This window comes from Meleagris gallopavo, chromosome 14 (genome assembly GCF_000146605.3).
Source record: "Meleagris gallopavo isolate NT-WF06-2002-E0010 breed Aviagen turkey brand Nicholas breeding stock chromosome 14, Turkey_5.1, whole genome shotgun sequence".
NCBI lineage: Eukaryota > Metazoa > Chordata > Aves > Galliformes > Phasianidae > Meleagris > Meleagris gallopavo.
This window is the reverse complement of record NC_015024.2, coordinates 10,930,472-10,951,368: the sequence shown is the minus strand read 5'-3', so window position 1 is coordinate 10,951,368 and position 20,897 is coordinate 10,930,472. Positions and strand designations below refer to the sequence as shown.

Here is a 20,897-nt window from a genome sequence, read left to right as displayed (position 1 = left end):
AAAAAAAAGTCAGTTCTCCAGTTCTCTAGGTCCCAATGTGTAGAGAGTTCCAGGAAGCCCAGATAAGCTTAATTTAGCTGTGACAGAATCCTCTGGGAGAGCAGAGCTCACTTAAAGTTACCCATCTGATCCAGCCTGCTGAGCAAACCTACCATTTTTATACAAATCCAGGCAAATCTAAATCTATCATCATGCAGAAGTAAGCTCATTTACAGAACTTCAGGCAGAGAATCATTGAAATATAGGGTAATATTGGAGCAGAGAGAAAGCCTTGTAGTACCCAGGAAATTCCAAGAGCATATTTCCAATTTCCAGTTAATTGAGATCCAAGAGACAGCTTTTAATCTGTTTAATATGAACTAAACTGACTTTGAAAGAACTGTCAGCTAAGGCTCTTGGAAAAAGAAAAGATAAGCTTTTGTGGAATTACAGTCCCTATCATGATTTAATAAGTAGTTAAAAGACAGGAAATCATAAGTGGAAGAGTTTCCCAAGGGAGGAAGGTTATCAGAGAGATCTGCCAAGAATTCATTCTGCAACCTGTGCTGTTCAGTGTATTCATAAGATGATCTACAAAGTGGAATAGGCCTGGAACTGGCAGAGCTTACTGAGAATAAAATTATTCAGCACAATTAAATACAGAGGAGACTGCAAAAAGTTACAGAACTCATGCACTCCTAAGTAACTACACAGTATCTTGTATGCCAATTAATACCAAGAATAACACAAAATATCCTAATTACATAAGCATACGAGGACCCAAATTAGCTGTTATCACTCATGAAAACTTTGGAAACTTGGTATGTCAGATCAGCATTTAGCATCAAGCAAAAAAGGGATATACAGCCTTCGGCGTGATGAGGAAAGAAAACACATCACCATTTTGTTGTCAAATGCTCCAGGCAGTTCTGCTTCCCACAACTGAAAAAGGAGACTGAATGACAAAAAGGACAACAAAGATGATCAAAAGCACGGGACAGCTTCCATATAAGGAGAGACTGAGCAAAGCAGGACCTCAGATGGACAAAGAACAATCAGGACAAGATAGGGAAAACGCGAGAGATCTGAGACACAACAAATGGAATTAGGATGTGAAATGTGGAATAACTAATGACCACTTCTATCAGTGCAGAAAAACAAGAGCACTGACAAAGTTAAACGTCATTTCTAAACTTTTCCAAGTCAGTTCAAGGGTAACTTTCACTGGATGTAAAAATATTTTATATAACGTTTTAAGCACACAATTAAATTGTAGAGCTCACTGCTGTGGTCATGTGTGTCATGGAGACTAGAAACAAAAACAAGTTAAAAGGGGTTATAAAAATGAACGTAGTCGGGATCTGATAATCAGATTCAGCTCCAAGCCAAGGAGGGCCCTAAGCTGGTGATGGCCATAAGCTGGGAGCATCAAATGGAGAGGAGGAGAAGAGAAAATAAATAAATCACATCGCACATGCCCCATCTCTTACAGTACTCATTAAGCATCTGCTTCTGGCTATTGTCAAAGACAGGATACTGAGCTAGACAGCGCTCTGCAATTTGCCTCAGGAGGACAGTTATATTTAAACTTCTTATTTTAATGGTACATTTATAGATTTTATTTACTTTTAAATATTAGGAATGTAACTTTAGCCCTTCTTAATCGCATATTTAGGAAGCTGGAAGCCTAACCTCATCGACTATTTCTCAAGGCATTATCTGTCTTATTAGCATTTAGATACCATCTAGCTGAATCCTGGCAGCGCCGCACAAAGCTAACGCACAACACAGCAGCAAAGCAGAGCATCCCCCTCTGCAGCCTGGGAGCCCCAAGCAGAGGTCCAAGCTGTGCTGCATAGCAGTGGCACAGCTGTGGATTTAAAGCACAAGCAGCCCCATCCCAGACCAGCTCTCCCGTTTGCTACACGCCTGATGGAAACTTCTTGCTCAGCAGCCGAGCGAACAACGAAGAGAACACAAATGGTGTACATATAGTGCTGGGTAGTGTTTAACAGAACTGCTATTGGGAAAAGTAGGTCAGGACCATCCGTTCTGCCCAGAGAGAAAGGAAACTGAAGCACCAGACTGTTTGGCTAGGTATTACAGAAATCCTTCGTCGGGGATTTCATCACTACTTCAAACAGGCGTGATTCATGTGTTACCGGCCTCCACCTCCAGGAAGGCACGCCTTCCCACCACACCGCCTGCCCTGTCATTAGGGGCACCTCTCCCAGCCCCAGCCAAAATCCCTCCTGCTCTCAGCTTCGGCTCCGCAGGGCTGCTAGGGAAGCTGGAGTCCTGCATTAGCTGCATCAGTTATTTCACAACATCTCCACACAGCACGTGCCTGCCAGGGGCCAACACCGGGACCCCCCACACCCCATGGCGAGAGCCACGCTCTCCTGCATACAGCCAGGGGTCTTATCTTGGGATAACCTTGCAAGGGAGGAAAGGAACTTCAAATGCCCTTCAAACCTGCTTCCTTCCTGTGGGGGATCTGTGGTGCCTTCAGTAGAGCCAATGGGTAACCATCTCCAGAAGGACAACACACAGTGATAAAGTGTAGCAGCTCTCCAGCACGTCCCTCGTGCTTCCTGCATAAGCAGTGGCAGCTTCCAATCTACTTCAGCCCAAGAACTCTGGAGAAATTGGGAATGGACAGCTAAGAGAGTTTTTCCTGTCCGCTGCCTTGTTGGGCCGGCAGGTAGCTCCAAGTACCCAACACAGGTAGGCTTCACTGTTCTTCATTACATTTCACACAGCATCTTGCCTTGATTTCATCCCCGTGAAATGATGCTGGCTCCACACTTACACCGCAAGAGAAAACCACAGTCTCTATGCCAGCAGCAGCCCTGCAAGACCGCAGGGTGGAAGAGAGACCAGAGGGCCCTACTGCACCAGGAGCTCCTGCTAGCAGCGTTACAGCCCACAAGCAAGCACACAAGGACTGCATCCCGAAGTCCACCATCCCCTTGTCAAGAGGCAAATCAGAGTCCTTACGTAATGCAGCCTGCTTCAAATTAACCTTTTCACTCTGAAAACACAGAGCAGCATAGCTCAGCACCTCGGGAGTCTTCAAATTGTTCAGTACTACAACAGCTTTATGAAGAGCTAATGTACTCAAGGCAGGGAGGAATGAATTCTTCTCCATGGAGTTTTCCTTCATTTCAAATAAGATTCATTCTTCTGCTCTCTCCAGTAACTCTGCAGAGAGCACACAGCCTGACAGCAGTTTGACTGTCTTCCCCCATCACTCCAACAGCGTCAGCAGTTCTGGCTACAGCCATGAATACAGTCAGTAATATGCAAATAAATTTAATGCAATGCAACCGCACGAGTCGCATTTATCTCCTTCCACCCAGAAGAGACAGTGAAATCAACAGAATTCCACATCATCACCACAATCTGCTTGTGGTTTGCCTTCAAACCAAGCTGGTTACATTCTATCTCGTATTACTCAACTCATTTTATCAGAAGTGAAGCTTTGATCAATTAATCTTCCATAAATTAGTACTTAAGCTTGGGAGACTATCAGCAGTCAGCATGAACTGTTCGGCTCAATATTCTGGTAATTAGGTTACACAGGTCTGCTAGATAACAATCTGAGCTGGATGTTTTCTGCCATCTTCACAACTCAATACCAAAGGTTCCGTACAGCCAAAATCAGAAAGCAGAGCACCAAGCAGTTCAAAAAGCCTGAGGAACTTCCCAAGTTGCTCATAAAGTGTAGAAAACACAGGAGTTCCCAGGCTTCCACTGCAGAAGAGTGAACAAGATGCAGACTTGAAAGCCAAGATCAACTTCACACCAGTCTCAACAGCCCCAAGCAACTATCTTCCTACAGACTGAGATCTTTGCTATCCAGCATTCCCTAACTTAGCCCAAGACAGAGCATTGGTACATGAACTGTAGAGCTCACAAGGTGTCTGTGGTTAAGGAACCAGAAGGCTAAAGGCTAGCAGCAGTGATGCAATGTGCTCTTCTGCCCTACCATCACAGCCCTACACCCCAGCCATTGTCCAGACGTGGAAGTTCTCATTTCAGCAATAAAATTCAGAGCACCAGACAGCATATAGAGGTAGGACTACTGCAGTCCATGGGCCATCAGTCAATGCTTTTCCTCCATACTTCTTTGGGTCTAGAGGCCAGAGGAGTGAAAGCGTGCAATAAGAAAACTGAGTGGCAAAAGAAGCAGAAGGCCAGGATGCTGCAGGATTCGGTACGTGGAGAAATAAGCCATCTGGAGCAAGAGTCCTGCAGTCACTTTGTTAACATGTAGTCACACAGACAGGTCCTCATACCTTATCCAGAACAAGGAATTTTAATTACAAGACAAAATTCACCCACCATGGCTTTGTAATGTGAGTTTCTGTTCTTATCTGCATTCAAATCGAAGACATCGTAACTTTCTCTAGTAAGCAGTCCTGTTCAGGGCTGAAAAAGGCTTTTTGGTGCTGTCCTAGGAGCTCTGTGGTTCAGAACCGGTTACCTCTTCAAGGCAGCCATGAATTTTAAAGACTTTTTGGTTGAGACTGTTCTCCATCTGGTTTGCAATCCACCTACCTGAGCAGTCTGACACCCACTAGCTGGACAGGACTGACTGGCTCTTCCCTCTGCCTTTCAGGGAAACCCAGATCTTCACCCTAGGGACACAGAGATGCACTAACAAGTCTGTTGCATAAACTGCAACACTAGTCTGGAAATGCAAACTCCTACGAGCAGGCACTGCAGCCAGTATAACTGGCTGACTGTCGGCATTTCAAGAGAGTGCTATCTTGCCAGGGTGACCCCTGGGCTAAAGCACCCAGAAAACAGGAAAACCAGATTTACAGTAGTTTGTTAGGAACAGCAGTGAGTTTAGACGCAACGTGTCATGGTCATAATGTAATAGTCTACAAAAAGGGAGCAGAACTTAATGTAGTCCAGCAAAAGACACATCAAGAAAATGAAAAATATTTGCAAATAAATGCAAACAATTTTTTGTTAAAGAACAAAAAGAAACACTTAAAGAATTAAAAAGATCTAAGATAATGTCGCTTTCTTTAACATGTGCATCATTATGAACTGGAAATTGCATTATTGAATAGTTCAGTTGGAAGGGACCTGCAAAGAACATCAAGTCCAACTGCCTGACCACTTAGGGCTAACCACAACTTAAAGCGTGTTTCTAACACACAATGGAAATCTGAGCACACGACTTCTCTGCCAGCCCATGGAGTGACTTTTGCTACAGAACATGGGACATAGGCACGTTGGTTCCTGCATCTTTGCAAACAGGTTCCAATCTCACCAAATATACGAGCTGAGCTTTGAGTCTTAAGAGCTCCAAAGATGTAAACTGTATATTCTGCTACCAGTCAGCCTTCCATAGCTGTTCCCCAAGGATCACAAGAGCAAAGTTTCTCAGCAAAGAAGAGAAAAATGGGACAATATCCAACAGTAGAGAGCCTACGGACAAAAGGACGGTGAGGCTGGCATAGCTCTCATCCTGCTGAAAAGAAAAGGAAACGTTCAAAGAAACATCTCATCCTGCACTGCATTCTCTGCAGATTTGGGTAAGCGTTTAAAACCAAGTGCAAGGCCAGACTTGCAAAGGTGAAGCACTTAGAATTGAGCCCTGTCATTTTTAAATGTTTAGACAAGTCCTAAAATAAGATCAGTTTTTCGAGAACTTCTAAAAAGTCTGAACCTAAAATCGCCATGGCCTATGTGAGTTTGAAAGCATTTGGAAAAGAGATTGAATTATTTAAAGATCTCCATATCACTCATTTTAGTTCAAATTAAGTTACAGCACACTACCAAGCAAGAAACACTATTTAAAGAGGGGAAATCCACACCAAGAAGATTCAGGCTATCAGCAGTAAGACAGTCTCTGTAACAGGAAAACATGCAGTATCTTAGAGCAGCAAGGAACAGCACACATCAAAGAGGAAGGGAAAATGTCAGCTTCCTTGCTTAGAATGGGCACCTTCACACCACTCTCCCCAGCTGCAAGTTTCCCAGTATATACTCTCCAAACCCAAGTCAACAGTCTGCAGGCTTTAATATCTCACAGGCAATGCCTTCAGCAAGGCAGAGGTGCACGCAGCACATCACCAGCAGCACAGCAGAAACTCGAGCCACAAGCTGTGCTGGTTTCTGTTTTTACAAGTTTTATTTTTATTTCTCTCCCCCTTCCCAGTTCTGACAAACCAGATTGCAGTTGTTCCAGCTCCGGTGATGGCCTGAAGCTGTAAGAATGAAGTAAGCACACAGCAGCACTTTGCCTCCCTGAACACTCTCCTTGGTTGCAGTGATGTGCAGCTCGGGAACTTCTTGGGACAGAGGTGAGTTCCATGCATTTAGGAACCTTCAATAGCTCCTTCTTCTGTGGAACTGCCCTGTGCCCTCAAATACACACAGATGTTTGGCATTCACAACATCCTGTGGCAGGGAGCTTCCCAGGCTACCCACACACATCAAGGACTGAGTCTTTATTTGTTTTTAAGCCCACTACACCATTCAATGCTTATGCTTCTCCAATATTCACAGAGGAGGCAAAAAATAGCTGCTGCTCATCTAATGCAGCATTCAACTGCATCTTCTGGCATTCAAGGCCAGGCTGGATGCGACTCCGGGCAGCCTGGTCTGGTGGTTGGCGACCCTGCACATAGCAGGGGGGGTTGAAACTGGATGATCATTGTGGTCCTTTTCAACCCAGGCCATTCTATGATTCTATGAACTTCCTCCTCCAGAACAGCATGCATTTGTCAAAAATTCTCTCTGCATTAGTACTTTGAAAGTACAAATGACATCCTTATACTTCATCTCACCTATCCTAACGAAGGCTATCCCTTGTACTAATGGTTGTTTGCCATCTTTATTCTATTACATCTTCTTTATGAATATTTCAATGCATTATTTTTTCCCTTGACTACAGGCACAGTATTTAGTTATTTTCTGATGCTACATAAAATTACATTATCCTTACCAGACCTTGTTCTTCTACAATCACACTAACATATCTGGGTTTGGACACTGTTTTTAAATCACAACTCCTGAAAAATCCTTTGTGATTTTTTTACAAATGCAGCAATCCATCCTAATTGCTTCCTACATTCTTGATTATCAGATATAAGAACTCACTCTCCATATACATGTCTCTTACCAAGCAACCCAACCCTTCCTGTCAGGCTGAAATATCTGGCTTTTCTGCCTTTCACCAGTTTCACTGTTAGGAGTCAAACAAGCCTTTTTAAGTTACAGGAATGTAGAAGTGTTTCTAGAATTAGAGAAAAATAGGTGAGGTCATTAAAACCAAACAATTCAAAAGACAGCCAGTGAATTATTTAACATTACAATGCTTAGTGCTGACAACATTTTTATTTTTATTTTTTATTTTTTTTAATATAAGCCTACCTCACAATTAAGGCTACTAAGGGCTAGAAGGACCAGTACACATCCCAAAGAACCCACAACTGGTTCCAACCAAAGGGGAGAACCCTCCAAGGCGATTGGTACCAAACAGCACACAGAACTCAAATGCTCCTCTAACAAAGCAGAACCTAACTATTCTCATCTCTTCTGCAGCACCCGATGGGTAAAGGACTTGGCTCTCCCTACCAGCTGAGCTTCTAGAACACAGTATGGCAGTGCTGCCTGCATCTTTGGTGACATCAAACCATTCCAGCCCTGGACGTTGCACAAAAATTGCACTGAAACATAACAGAAAGTGTTTATTCTCACACAGTCATGGTATAGGTATCACCTGCTTTTAGAAGCAAAATGTAGGAACATATTTGGAATTTTGTCCTTCATCCCACCGTGGTATACGTACACCCGCGTTATTTTTATACTCAGAGAAGCTCAACACTTTTGAAACAAAAACCTTGTTATTACAAGGATTAATAATCAAATGAATAGAGCCTGCATGTCTTGTGAAGAGCAGCTCAGCGTGCAGTGGACATCTCAGAAACAGAACTATGAGACAACAAGATGCAAGACCATAAAACTATCTGGATCTGTCTTTCACTGAAACGTCACATTGTGAACTAAACAAGGAGTCTGAGGTAGTTATACAGAGGTTTTATATCACAGATGAAGTACGTGTCCTAGAAATACCCAAAATATCACTATTCTGAGCACTTTGCAGAGCACAGCGTACACAACTGCTTGCCAGGCATGGGAAGCAATGAGAAGGGAATGCCTACAGCCAAAATGCAACATCACAGTTTCCTCATGGGGAAAAACATGCCCCCTGCCCCAAAAGCAAACGTTCTTGGTTCTAGCTCTGCCCACAGCACAGCAGTTGTATGTTTATCCTTAATCTAAAGGAAAAAGAAAAAAGGTGGGACACAAAATAGGGCAGCAATCACCCCCTATGCTGTTTACAAAGGAGAGGAGGGAACAAACAGCGCTCTCCTAGGTAACACCGAGTTGCTACTCGTGCTGCACAAGAATGAAGCAGAGCGCGACTTGGATAATAACCGTAACTCACATTCCAGAAGTTAGTTTGTTCAGCCATGATCTTCTGCACTTAAATGGACTAAAAACCATTTCTTCCAGTGCAGTTTTGCTGGGGCACTGTTTAGTAGGGTCTGGACAGAATCAGCTGGCTACCTCAAAGAATACAATCGCATATATGCAGCATGCAGTCCTCTCTATGGTCTTTTAATTTTAAGTACCCTAAAAGCACAGACTCAGAAAAGACTGAATTCAAATCATCTCAAGTACTTACTACTCCTTTCCTATTTCAAACAGCTGTGATTTAGTGGTTTTACTTGAACCACCCAGAGCCAGCAAAAAGCTGAGGAAACTCGACTCACCAATCCCTGTCCATGTGCTACATGAGCTCAAGATTTATTCACAGAGACTCCAGATCAAAAGAGGTTTTCATAAAGCCTGCTCTTTAACATTCAAGACTTTAATCTAGCTCCACTACCAAACTGGAATCAAACGAGCTGCACACACACAGAAGCCTGGGCTAGAGGATGCTGTCTGGCTTTGTTCACTGCTTTTGTTTTTATGGAACCCTCCTGCTGCTACAGCTGCAAGTCCAACAAGCAAAATACTTTCTGATGAAGGGCTCCCGCTCCCGTGCTCTCAAGTGATACTCATCTCTTCAGTGCAATAGTCAGTGACTCATCTAAGCCAGCAGCTAGTGTCCAGGTGCCAGGGTTTCACCCCCCAACCAGAAGTTCATGCAGATCTGCAGATCTCCAGCAGCTCATTCAGTCTGGGATCTCTGCTGTACCACCCTCCATTTGATATTCAAATTCCAGTATTCGAATTCCACACTTTCACTCAGAGTGCTTTGCCAGGTGAATGGGAATAGGAGTCACAGCTAGGCAGTTGGAACAGCATGCAGTCTGAAAGGAGAACTCCAGTTTCAGGAGACATTTCTTCAAGGGTCTGTAGCTGTCAACACCACCGAGCTCAGCCAGCACAAAGCACCTCACTGTGCTGCAAAGTGACTGACAGCCAGATATGCACATCACCCTGCTCCAGCAGGCTGTCTTCAGATTTAGTCACACTCACCAGCCCGCTTCTGGCCACAGAGCATCATCAGAAAGTGGCACACTTGTTTGTTTCTTTCTGCAGATTAAGCTCATTACAGAGAATTCTAATTTGCAAGTTACTTTACATTGCAGTAGGGGTGGAATTGTAGCACCAGAGCTGCAGAGGACTAGCAGGAGGTGTACAGCAGCCCTATGTACACATTGCTGCAGTCCACACATCCCAACGGTCCGCTGGGAAAGAGACAGGAGCTCAGGAGGAGGGATGCAGAACCAAGACAACGATAAGAAAATGGGCAGGCAACCTTTGGAGTTAATAATTCTCTTTACACCAGAGCCCTACAGATGACATCTTCTGAGACATCCTCTGTCCTTGGTAGGAGCTCCGTACGTAATAGGAAGAAGTGTGCATTCTCACATGCTGCCACTCGCTCTCTCCAGGGGACCACGTGCCTGGTAAACCCACTTGCCCACTAACCACAGGTGGTGATGCCCATCAGGTGAACTTATTCATTACACAGCAGCAGCAAGGAGCCGCCTGGTACGACAGTGGCTGCACAAAGGGCCAATGAGGAACACAGAGGAGCCCAGCGGGCTGCAGCAGTCCATGGGTGTCCCAGTGCTGACCCCCGGCGCGTTTTGCTTACCATCTGGACTCTTGGGAACGTTGAGACACCTTCATTTCTCTTATTGAAGAGTATGCTTCAAGCTGGAAAAAAACAACATAACATGAAGTGTAAAGACTCTTTTTCCAATAAATTAAACCTCTGTTGCACTTGACTCCTGCAGTGGCTCCCTTCCCCCTGAGGAGGCAAGGGCTGGCCAGCTGCACAAAGTCCAGGCGGCCCTGGGAAAACAATGGGATCTTTTTCTCGCCAGAACGAGCCTTCCCGTTCACCCTTCCAACCACGGCACGGAGGACACCCCCAGTGTGTCTGCAGGGGAGAGGAGTCTGTTGGCATGGCAACAGTACACCCTAACTTCTCGCTAATGAACAGGGATAAAATGTTTTGTTCTCATTAGGAAAAATACAGACACATTCCTGATTGGTGAGTAATGTCTCTGCCTCTGGGAGATTAGCTCAGAGCTGTGCAGCCTGAAACAGCCTCAATTCAGCCCACTGCCATGCTTCTCTTGAACAGCCATTCTCCAAGGACCGTACGCCTCTCAAGGGCAAAGCCTACAGAGCCTTCTGGACGCTTTGCCTTGGGGCTGAGACAGCTCAAGGCAGGAATAATGAGGGGAAGCTTGACAGAACCAACAGGAGCACGCACAATAGGAACACACCCTCCGTCCCCGCAGGAGCTGGTGCATTCTCACTGCACCTGGGTCCCAAGCTATTGCTACAGCCCCAAGCTGCTCTTTGTGCTTCCCTGCACCAAGAGCATGCGTCAGCCACAACCCTGCTGCTGGGGGGAAAGGACAGAGCGCAGAGCTGCAGCATGCTGCAAAGCTCGGCTCTGTGCAGGCAGCTGAATAAGGACTGCTGCCTAACAGTGGTGTTTGGGTGCTGGTGTTAACCATCGGTGAGATTCAGAAGGGGAATCTCTACATGTTTTGGTGTTAACAGTGTATGTATTGTCTCACTGCTAGCTGCTGACTCCTGTGGCCATGCACAGAAAAAAATAAATTAAAAAAAAAAAAAATCAAGCTTTCATCTTACAGACACTTCCTAGAGCTTCTGCCCTCCAGATACTGGTGCCAGCACAGCCTGTATGAGGACCGCAGCAATTCGTCTTCTCCAGAGAGGATCCGGGGTGGGAGCAAGGCCAGTCAGCCCGGCACAGACTAAAACCCAACCTCTGGCCACACCACGAGCACAGCCCAGCAGAGTTAAACCCTGAGCCTGGGGCTCATCTCTCCTTGATGCTGCCGCTGGGTTCCACTCACACCGACTGCCTCGGGCTTCAGAGCATTTCCAGGGGCTGAACGGGTGCTCTAACCCTGCTCTCCTTTCTCTCAGACACCTTGGCAGGGTGTCTGCCCACAGGCCACCTCCATCTGCTCGCAGGAGGGTCTCACCCAGGGGACACGGCCGAGTGGTGACAACGCAGCAGTCCTTGCCTGGCGGCTCAACTCTCTCCCAGCCCCACACAGGCCCGCAGGAGCCTGGTGATGCTTCCCAGCCCCCAGGAGCCCTCCCCCAGCCTCAGCCGTGGGAATGGAGCTCGGCACCCCGAGGTGGGCTCACCCTCAGCCACTGGCAGCACTTAACTCCCTGTGTGCCAACGTGCAGCACTCTGCCAGCTCCATCAGCACCGGGTCCGTCCCTGGCCCGCTGCCCCCAGCCAACGTGTCCCTGCTGGGGGTGTCCCCTGTGACACGGGTGAGCCGAGGGCACAGCTCAGAAAGGCTCTCGGTGCACAGAAAGCCTCGGGAAGCAGCCCTCACTCTGGCAGTCAGGCCTTCCCCCGGCGTGTCAGGAGTTAAGATCCTATTTCCATTCTCCTGACCCGCACCAACGCCGGCTGAATATCGAGCTATTCTTTGCAGCCTGATAAAGCATGAGAAAGCCGAAGGCCTCACACACTCCTCCTTTCCCAGCTTGGCTGCCTGCCCACAAGCTGTCACTCCCTGGCACCCGGGGGCAGGGGGAGCAGAGCAGGCCCAGCCCTCCTCCTACCTTCTGCCCCAGGACCCCAGCCCTGCTGCCTTCCAAGAGCCACGCTGGGGGCTGAGGGGTCTCCCAACACAGCAGCTCCCCAGTAGGAGCCCAGTGGCTGGGTGGGAGCTCACCCCCAGCACTGTCACGCTTGGAGATCTGGTGTTTACGTTGTAGGAAATTGTGGAGAAGGGCTCAGGAACAGAACCTGATCTGAAGGACTATTTACCCTTTCACGCCCCACTCATGCAAAATTCATTTTTGGTACTGATTCCCACTGCTGCCCCTTCGCAGCCCCATCTGACTCTACCTCCTCCACCCCCCACCAGCACTCCCTCCTGTTTTAATGACTTCGACCATGCAAACTGCCTCCCCGTGTCGGAGTTCACCCTCCATTTTTAACACAAAGCAGCAGAAGCACGCACACCCACACCTCGGGACCAGAAGTGTTCTCCCACTGGCACAACCACAACTCCTGTACCAGTGCCACAGCTCTGCTGCATGGCCACCTGTGCCCCAAGCTCAGCACAGCTCTGCTGGCAGAGTGCTGCTGTCAGGACCAGCCTGCACACCATCATCTCTGACCTCTCTCTGCACTTCTGATGGCAAACACTTCTGGTGGTGAACACTTCTGATGCGTGGATCCCACCAGGAAAACCATTAGGTTTCTCACTAATTAGGCATCAAGTTTGCTTGGGTCACCAAACCTATCAGAGGGTTTCCTTTGTGATTGTTTGGGTTTTGGTTTTGTTTCCATGAAAGCGGGATATCCGTCTTCCCTCTGAAAGCAGACAAGCAAAACAACAAAAACCGCACAGATCCAGGAAGGCCCTTTGTTATCTACACAGCTGCTTTCATCCTAAACAAAACCAAATCTCAGCAATGCTCATTCAGGGGCTATCAGGAATCACAAGAACCCATATTCGATGGCATCTTACGAGGCACTCTGTCCAACAACACACTACATCTGGCTTTATCCCTCATGACACACTGCTGGCACGTTGTAAGGTTTCTGTTGCACTTCTGTACATAAAGCCTCTTGCTACAGCACCTGCAGCTACACAACTGCTACACCAAAGCCATTAATGCACACAGCATCCACAAGTCAGCAAGTGTGCAAGCCAAACGCAAACCCTCCCGTGCCCTACAGACACACAGACCACTGAGCTGTGGGAACGCTCAGCAAGCATCACCCTCTGCCACATAGAGCTCTAAACACAAAGCTTAATAGAAACAGTTAACATCCTGAGAGCGGCTCTGTGCCATCAGAGCCCTACGTGTAACATAATCCAGTTAATAACGCCCAGAATAGCACTCCGGAGCCCGAGCACAACCAAGACCTCACTGTGCTGCGCTGTGCAGATAGCTGCAGCAGTGCCATTCTCTCTTCTGCAAAATTACCCAGCACCATACACGGGAATGAACTGTAACCTGTATTTTACAGAAGTCAGGACACAGGAGAGCAATGTATGCTTTTCAGATGTCTTTTTTTGGCAGCTAAACCAAGCGAGCAGTCTCAGAGCAGCCAGGGGCCAGGAACACTGAGGTTACTCTCTCCCCAGAGCAGACAGGCAGAAGCCCAGCTCAGCCTGAGCTCACTGAGGCTCTTTATGCTCCCATCCAGGGACAGAGGTCACTTGTGGAAGGCCGAACCAGAGCTGGGACTGGGCTGCTGGCTCCAAGAGCCCATCGCTTCTGTTGTTTCGGAGCACCAAAGGGCTGGAGTCCATCCCAATGCCTCTGCTAAAAACATGCCTTTCAGCTCCAAACTCAAATTTGCCTTACATTCCTCATGCTCTGAAGAAAGGAAACCTGCGCACAAGGTCCGCAAAGAAGGCAATCACTTCCTTGCCAAAACATTTAGGCAAATTCTAATTCTTCTGACTCAGATTTTGGATAAATTCCTACAGTAGAATCATAAAATCACTAAGGTTGGAAAAAAACCTCTATGTTCATCTAGCCCAACCATCTACCTACCGCCAACATTGCCCAATAAACCTCATCCCTAAGTCCCACATTTACAAATACAGATGAGATCCACCTCTGAGCAGACCCTCCCGCAGCGCAGCCAGGACTGCAGCCTGCTCACATCTCCTGAGCATCCGGGAGTCACAGCTCTTCAGCTCAGCGATTTTCAGGAGGCAGGAGGTCACACTGTCCGGCCTTCAGCTGATGGCAGTTCATGAGCTTCCTGCACTTCTGGCTTCGGAACTGCATGTGTTTGAAGAACAGCATCTAGATGCCTTCTGGCAATGTGCCTGAGGCAAAGGGTTCTGGAGAGAAATCTACCATTTCCCAGGCTGATACAAACGGACAGGCATCCTACTGCTTCCACTTTTATTCCCTCCCTGTGAAAATGCCAAGGGAGCTGGCTGCTGCAGGAGGGAATGGAAGAGCTGTACGGCCCAACACAGTTACAAGATGTTCTAAGAAACATCCTACAAGGGGAAACAGGAGTAGGCAGCTGAGCACGTAAAAAGCAGAGTCCTCTGCAGAAAGAAAGCAAACACCACTGCAGAAAGCTCTCTTAATGCCATTTGCTCTTTCTGATCTGCTCCAACCTGAATGCCGCCCCGAGGCAGCGAGAGAAAGCCGTACGTGGTGAGCAGGAAGGGGCTATGCATGGGCATGAGCAGGAAGAGCCTGCGTATGAAGGAGGACATTCTCCTTTCAGCTAAAAAAAGCAGGGCTATTCAGCACAGTTTTGCCTTTCCCCCGCTGCTCAGTTTCCCAGCCAAGAGTCACCCCACATCCTGCCCTAAGATGGGGCTCCCCAGGGGCTGCTCAGAGGGGAAGGGACAGAGCCAAAAGGACAAAGGAATCCAGACTGCAAAGGCACCAGTGCCAGCACGTTCTCCTGGGACTGACAGAGCATGAGGAGAGACAGGAGAGACACTTGGACAAAGCTGCTTCTTAAACCAGCTTTACAGGAATACAGTGAAACAGGGCAGGGCCAGGGGTGAGGGGATATCGAACAAGTTAATAGCTAACCAGCAGAATTGCCAGAGACCACAACTGGATGAGATTTCAGAGACAGACACCCAATCCAGAACTGTCCCCCAGGGACCCTCTGGGAGCCATGGTTGCCTCCAAGCTTTCTTCACCACTGCAATGCAATCACAACCACAGCATTATCCTCACCTCCCTGAAGTCCCTGTTTCTCCAAGAGGAGCTCATATCCAAACTGACCATCTCTTCCCTCTTTAGGTGCTGCGAGTTATGAGATCTGAAAGCCTTGTTTCTGGAGTTGGCACCCAAAGGAACCGCTGCCAATAATCTCAGGCACCATTTCTCATGGAACACTGAGGAGAAGTCTTCCAGCTTCTTGAAAAGGTAACACGTCCTAGGACAACCCAGGATATTCTTGAATAACTTCTATGTTCTAGAGAACAGCTTAGCAAATAAAAAAGGGAGTCTCCCTACTATTGCTTTGCCATTCAAGACAGTGTCATTATCACTTTTCAGATATGTAAGAGACAGCGGCAGCTGAGCTGCAGTAATTAGGAGGAAAGAGATGTGCAGGCCTTGTCTCACGTCTTTCTGTTTAGATGCAGTTTATACGTTGGCATGCTTTACACCCTCCAAAGAAAACGTGCCATCTGCATCTGCTCCAGCAGCCCATCCTCCTTTCAGAACTCTTCAAATAGCTCTGGGAAAAGCAGCACTGCCTCCCTTACCCTGTGTTCTGTTAGGTCAAGACACAGCCCCAAAACCATTAATTCTCTTATCTCCAGAAACACTGGCTCTTCACGGGTTTCCAAGATACCTGCTTTGAAAAGTCTCCCATTTTGTTTGAGCACCTACCAAATTAAAAGTTGCCACTGCTCTCTCCACTTGCAATAGGGAATGGGACGGGATTGAGCTCATTTAATTCTGTTCACAAGTTCCCTTCCTGAGGAAAGCCAATAACTTTCGGAGAGCCTCTGCAGACTTTGCTCCACTGCTTTGCACGCCAAAGAATGGCTGGTTGGTAATCCTCTTTTCACTCGGTGAGCTCAGACCCAAAGGTTTTCATCCCTCTGAGCTCAGAAATTTCCATTTCCATTTGAGAGAGACATTTTCCTGGCAGTTCTCAAAAGATGCATTTGTAAAATAGGAAACAACCTCAAAGAATGCTAAAGCAAAGGAAGAAAGCTGTACGTTGGACACTCTTTCTACCTAAGCCAGGAAAGGAAATTCCTTCCCAGCACCAAAGCCCCATAAACGCAGCCTGCTCTGCACCTACCGAGCACTTGGTCAGCCCCAGTGCCCAGCCACCCACCCTGCCCTGTGCAAACACCCAGCAGTTTCTGAGGGATTGGTTTCAGATCTGCAAGAAATCAAAGAAAAAGTTCAGACACGCCTGTGTGCGTGCGCCAGACAAGAAAGGAAAATGCAGGCTGTGCTCAGATGGCTGGAAGGGATCACAGAGAGGTGAAGGTATTCCACGGAGCTCGCCACTTGCGTTGGTGACTTTTTTAAATTTGTAGTTTGTCAACTTTAGTTGTCTACAAATGTAATTAAAGGTAATTAGAAAAACAAATCCATTGGCATATCTCTATTTGAAAACACTGAGAAGTCTGCAAACCCAAAGAGATTGAAACTTTTCTTCTTTCAAGTGCAAAGCATTCGAATGGCCCACAGCCAAGGCGCAGAAAAGAGCCCCAGTCAGTAACTCAGGAATGCCAGCTCTTAGCACTAACCAAAAGCACACAACCCTCTGCTCCTGCAATTTAATGTCATCTCCCACCAAAAACTCACTTCAAATTGCACTCTTGTAATTCTGTCTATCACCCACCTCCTTGATTCCGTGCCAGGCAGCCTAACTCATTCTCATTCTGAGTCAGCTGAGAGAGCTGTTTTTCTTACCTTGCTTCGGGGAATTCCTGCTTTGTGTCTCTGTGAAAAGAAACGAGAATGCTACATGCCACATCAGGCAGGATCTCTTCCATCACTCCCAGCTCCTTCAGAGGGGCACTCCTGAGGCATGCTATGCCTTCATAAATCCACGTGGCTGCTCCGGGTTTAGCTGGCAGTGGAGGTTCTGCAGGGAAGGCGAATGCCTCCCACTTAAAGCTAACAGGGCTGCAGAGCCCCTGGGGAGCACAGGGCTGAGGAGGATCGGGGAAAGGTGGAAAGCAGAAGGCATGTGGCTGACAAATGCCAGCTTGGAGGCAGAAGATGGCCATGGTTCTGGCCCTGACCTACACATTCTTCTGCATGGGGATGCTCTAGCCAAAGTGTTTTATGAGAGCAAACACGCAGAGCTTCACTTGGAGGGCAACAACCATCTCGCTCCTGCCATGCTTGGTAGTTTAAGACCAGGTTGTTTCTGTTAAAGAGCAGTTCCTTCAGCATTCAGGATATTGATGTAACAGATCGTACAAAAGATACAGAGCAGAAATAGCCCAGCCTGAAACAACTTATAGCTGAACTCTAAGGTAAACGAAGACAAAGGAAATGGCACCGATTGGTGTGGCCAGCAGTCAGCTCAGCAGAACAAGGACACTGCTGTTTCCAGAGGTAAGGGAATTGAGTTTTTTTCTCCCCTTTTAAACCATATAACAGAAAAGATCCGATGAAGGATTTTCAAAAAGAATAATGAGGTGGGTTGGCATACACTTACAGACCAACCATCTCTCTCACAGAGAAACCAAAACAGTATTTTTCAAAAGCAGCACAAGGAAACAACAGAGGCTAGTGTTACCAGACATACAGCAGGAGGAGGCCAACTTCCAGCACTCAGAGTTGCTAGATTGCACGAGAACAACTAGATGGGCTGCTTTAATACCTCTTTTTTTGTTGCTTTTGGCGAGTAAAGGAAAGGAGTAGCCAAGGCAGGGCTGAGACAGCAGAAGAAAAGCAAAGAGCTGACTGCACCAAATGCTCTTAAACTGGCAAAAACCTATCAATATCTTACAAATAAATCTCATTTACTGAAACAAAGCTATCATAGTGGGGCAAGAGAGATAGCAAGCCCGTCTGCTGCTCTGGGCCTTGTGCAGATTTTGGCCTACCAGTTACCAGGTTCTCTGAAGCAGCACATTCGGCCCCAAGCCTGGCTACATGTCTGGGGGAACACCAGAGCTCCAGGCATCATACATGAATGACCACAGAGTCACAACACAATCCTAATATTCCCAGCCACCATATGGCCCCAAGAAGCAAATTTCTTCAGTGCAAACATTGATTTCATGTTGCCAGTGCATTAATTAGCAGACTTCGCACTCCAGTGCACGACAGACTGCTGATGTTGGCCATTACACAGTCAATCAGAAGCCAAACAGAATGTGTGCCACATTATTTAACCTATTCAGAACAAAGTTAATGATTTGCCAATTGCAGGTCCCTGGAATGGATGGATGGACTTCAGGTCTGTTTTCCAAACTACTTTTCTTGGAGGTGTCTTAGAACGCACTCAGTATGGCAAGTCCTCTATCACTAATTATTAAGGTTGGAGAAGAGCTCTAAGATAATCCAGTCCAACTATCAACCCACGCCCACCACGTCCCCAGAACACCCATCACACACAACACTTAATATCCGGTTTCAGCTTAGATGTTGGCATAAACTGAGGGAAATCCACTGCCCTGCATCACCCAAGCATTCAGGCTGTGTGACCTCAATGATTTAACCAGCTTTACAGAACTGTAAATTAGCCATGAGCCTGCAAACAATCACAAGTTATTCTGAGACAATCATGGGTTAAACTGAAGTTTATCATATTTTCTTCTATGGGATTTTCAGCACTGAATACAGGAGATTAATGAAACGGACTGAAATTCCTTAAAAGCAGTTGGAATTTAACACCGCTCCTCATTTTAGACAGTGGTTTATATACCACATGCTTAATAAAAAACTCTACTTTTGTAGAAAGTTTAAGTAAAGCAAGAATAGAAAGATAAAGGGAGCAGTAACAGTGTAAGAAATAGCATGAGAAGCATCAAGAGGATGTAACCCTGAAGTGCAAGCATCAAGTTAATGTTCCTGAAGAAGATTCTTCACTGTCGTGAAGAAGATTCTTCCCACCTAGGGTGCAACGACCCCACCACATAAAACATTTGGACACAAAGTTTGGGAGTTAAAAGAGGGGAGAGGAACAATAGCTGCATCAAGCTTGAGGTTACTTCTGAAGCACAGAACAACTGAAACCAATTGCAGTAGGACTAGTCTGAGCTATGTAATTCAGTGTGAGACCACCCTAACCTCCTGCAGAAAGCACTTACACCATTGCACTGTTCTGCTTACACTGCCGCAAAACCCTCTGAGCAATTCTGTGCAACTAGGCCAGAGATGTTTGGAGGCCAAAACAGAAGTGCACATCCTAATAGTTTACTCCGATGGCTCCATCATTCTTTCTGGCAATAAGGTCAGTCTAATTTCTTATTTGCCTTCTGCCTTGAGCCATTAATTTTTTCTCCTTAATCCAGCAGAGAAGTTCCTCAGAGTCAATTATGTGTGTGCTTTAACCAAGTCACCTCTGCATAGGTTTTGACAATCAACAGGTCAGTCTTGTCAGGTCAGCTGCCACGAGGCACCTTTCTTTGGCTCCCAAATAGCTTTGGACTTCTTTATTCCCTACATAACAATTTTACTGCCATTCCCCCAAACCCACATCACCACCAGAGCCACTGCTTTGGTGAACCCAGCTGGGCAGCAAACAGCATCACCGGCACACACAGACATCTATATTCGCCTGCATCAAATGGCCTTTCCTTCACTGAACCCATTTTGCAGAATAATGGAGGCAGCTGCAGAAATCACAGATTGCAAAGATTAAATCAGTCAGCTAATAGTCAGTTATCTGAGTGCAGGGAGCTTTCTCAGACTCCACTGAAGCATTTCTACCGAAGCTCTAAGGAAACCTTTACTACTCATCTGCCCCATTCCCATTCTGCCCAAGACGTGCATACTATTCAGGCTTTTCAAGCAAGAAAATCCCAACAGACCTGTCACTTCCAGCCATGGTTTTGGATTTGCAATCACACTGTCTGCTGGACCAATGCTAGCAGTTACTTTAATTTCTGGAAACCTGACAAGTCCTGAACAACACAGAGCGCAGCGCTGACTCTGAGGACAACTGCTATAAATATTTCACTTTCTGACACATCCCCTGGAACCCACGATTTCAGAGGCATCAGCCTTTTTTTTTTTTTTTTTTTAATAATCACGAGGCATGCTGTTGATGTTGGCACAGATGAATTATTTACACCGCTGCACAGCTCCAAGCCCAAGTCCCGAAGAAGCACATCACATGGATGCAGCCACCTGCTGCCGTGTTCTAACCTGGCTCTTTCCAGTTGCTCCAACAATGAACTGAACCCTCAGTGTACATTTAAAACAATAACTATCCCTCGTAAATCTCACCAGAGATCAGAGTTATTCAAGATAACTGCACAAAGGATTAATGCTTTTTCTGCACGTCAGCCATGCACCCCATGCCATGAGGACTAGAGCTCTTGCTACTGCTGTTCCAGTAGAAAACAGACACATGTATCAAACCCTTCACGTCTCTCAAAATAAAGCAACTCTGAGCTGGCTGTGTGGCTGCTATCATTGCACCTTACCTTTTTATTTGCAGAGCACTACACTTAATGGCTGCTGTGACAGCCCCAGCCCAGGGGAACAGCAGCATCCAGTGCACGCTAGGGACACCGTCCTCCTGTGCAAGATCCTCAGCATCCTCCTCAGAACCCATGGAAAACTGGTGGCAGGGGAGGCTGCCCTTTGGTTTTCACAGCAGAAAGTCTGCCCATCTTTATGCATGACTGCTCAAGTGAACTGCGTGACTGCTTTTGTTGCTCTCAGGGATCCATTCTTTCAGTGGGAACAGCAGGAGGAAG

The 20,897-nt window shown here is 46.8% G+C and overlaps 1 protein-coding gene across 1 annotated transcript in view; it reads right to left on the bottom strand.

The window, feature by feature from the left end:
- PLXNB1 (plexin B1) overlaps nt 1-20,897 on the bottom strand; it is a 63,135-nt gene extending 42,238 nt beyond the window's left edge. Inside the window, 2 exon segments of the mRNA XM_010718573.3 lie at nt 10,121-10,182; nt 20,622-20,897. The gene's annotated coding sequence lies outside the window, so the exon portion shown is untranslated.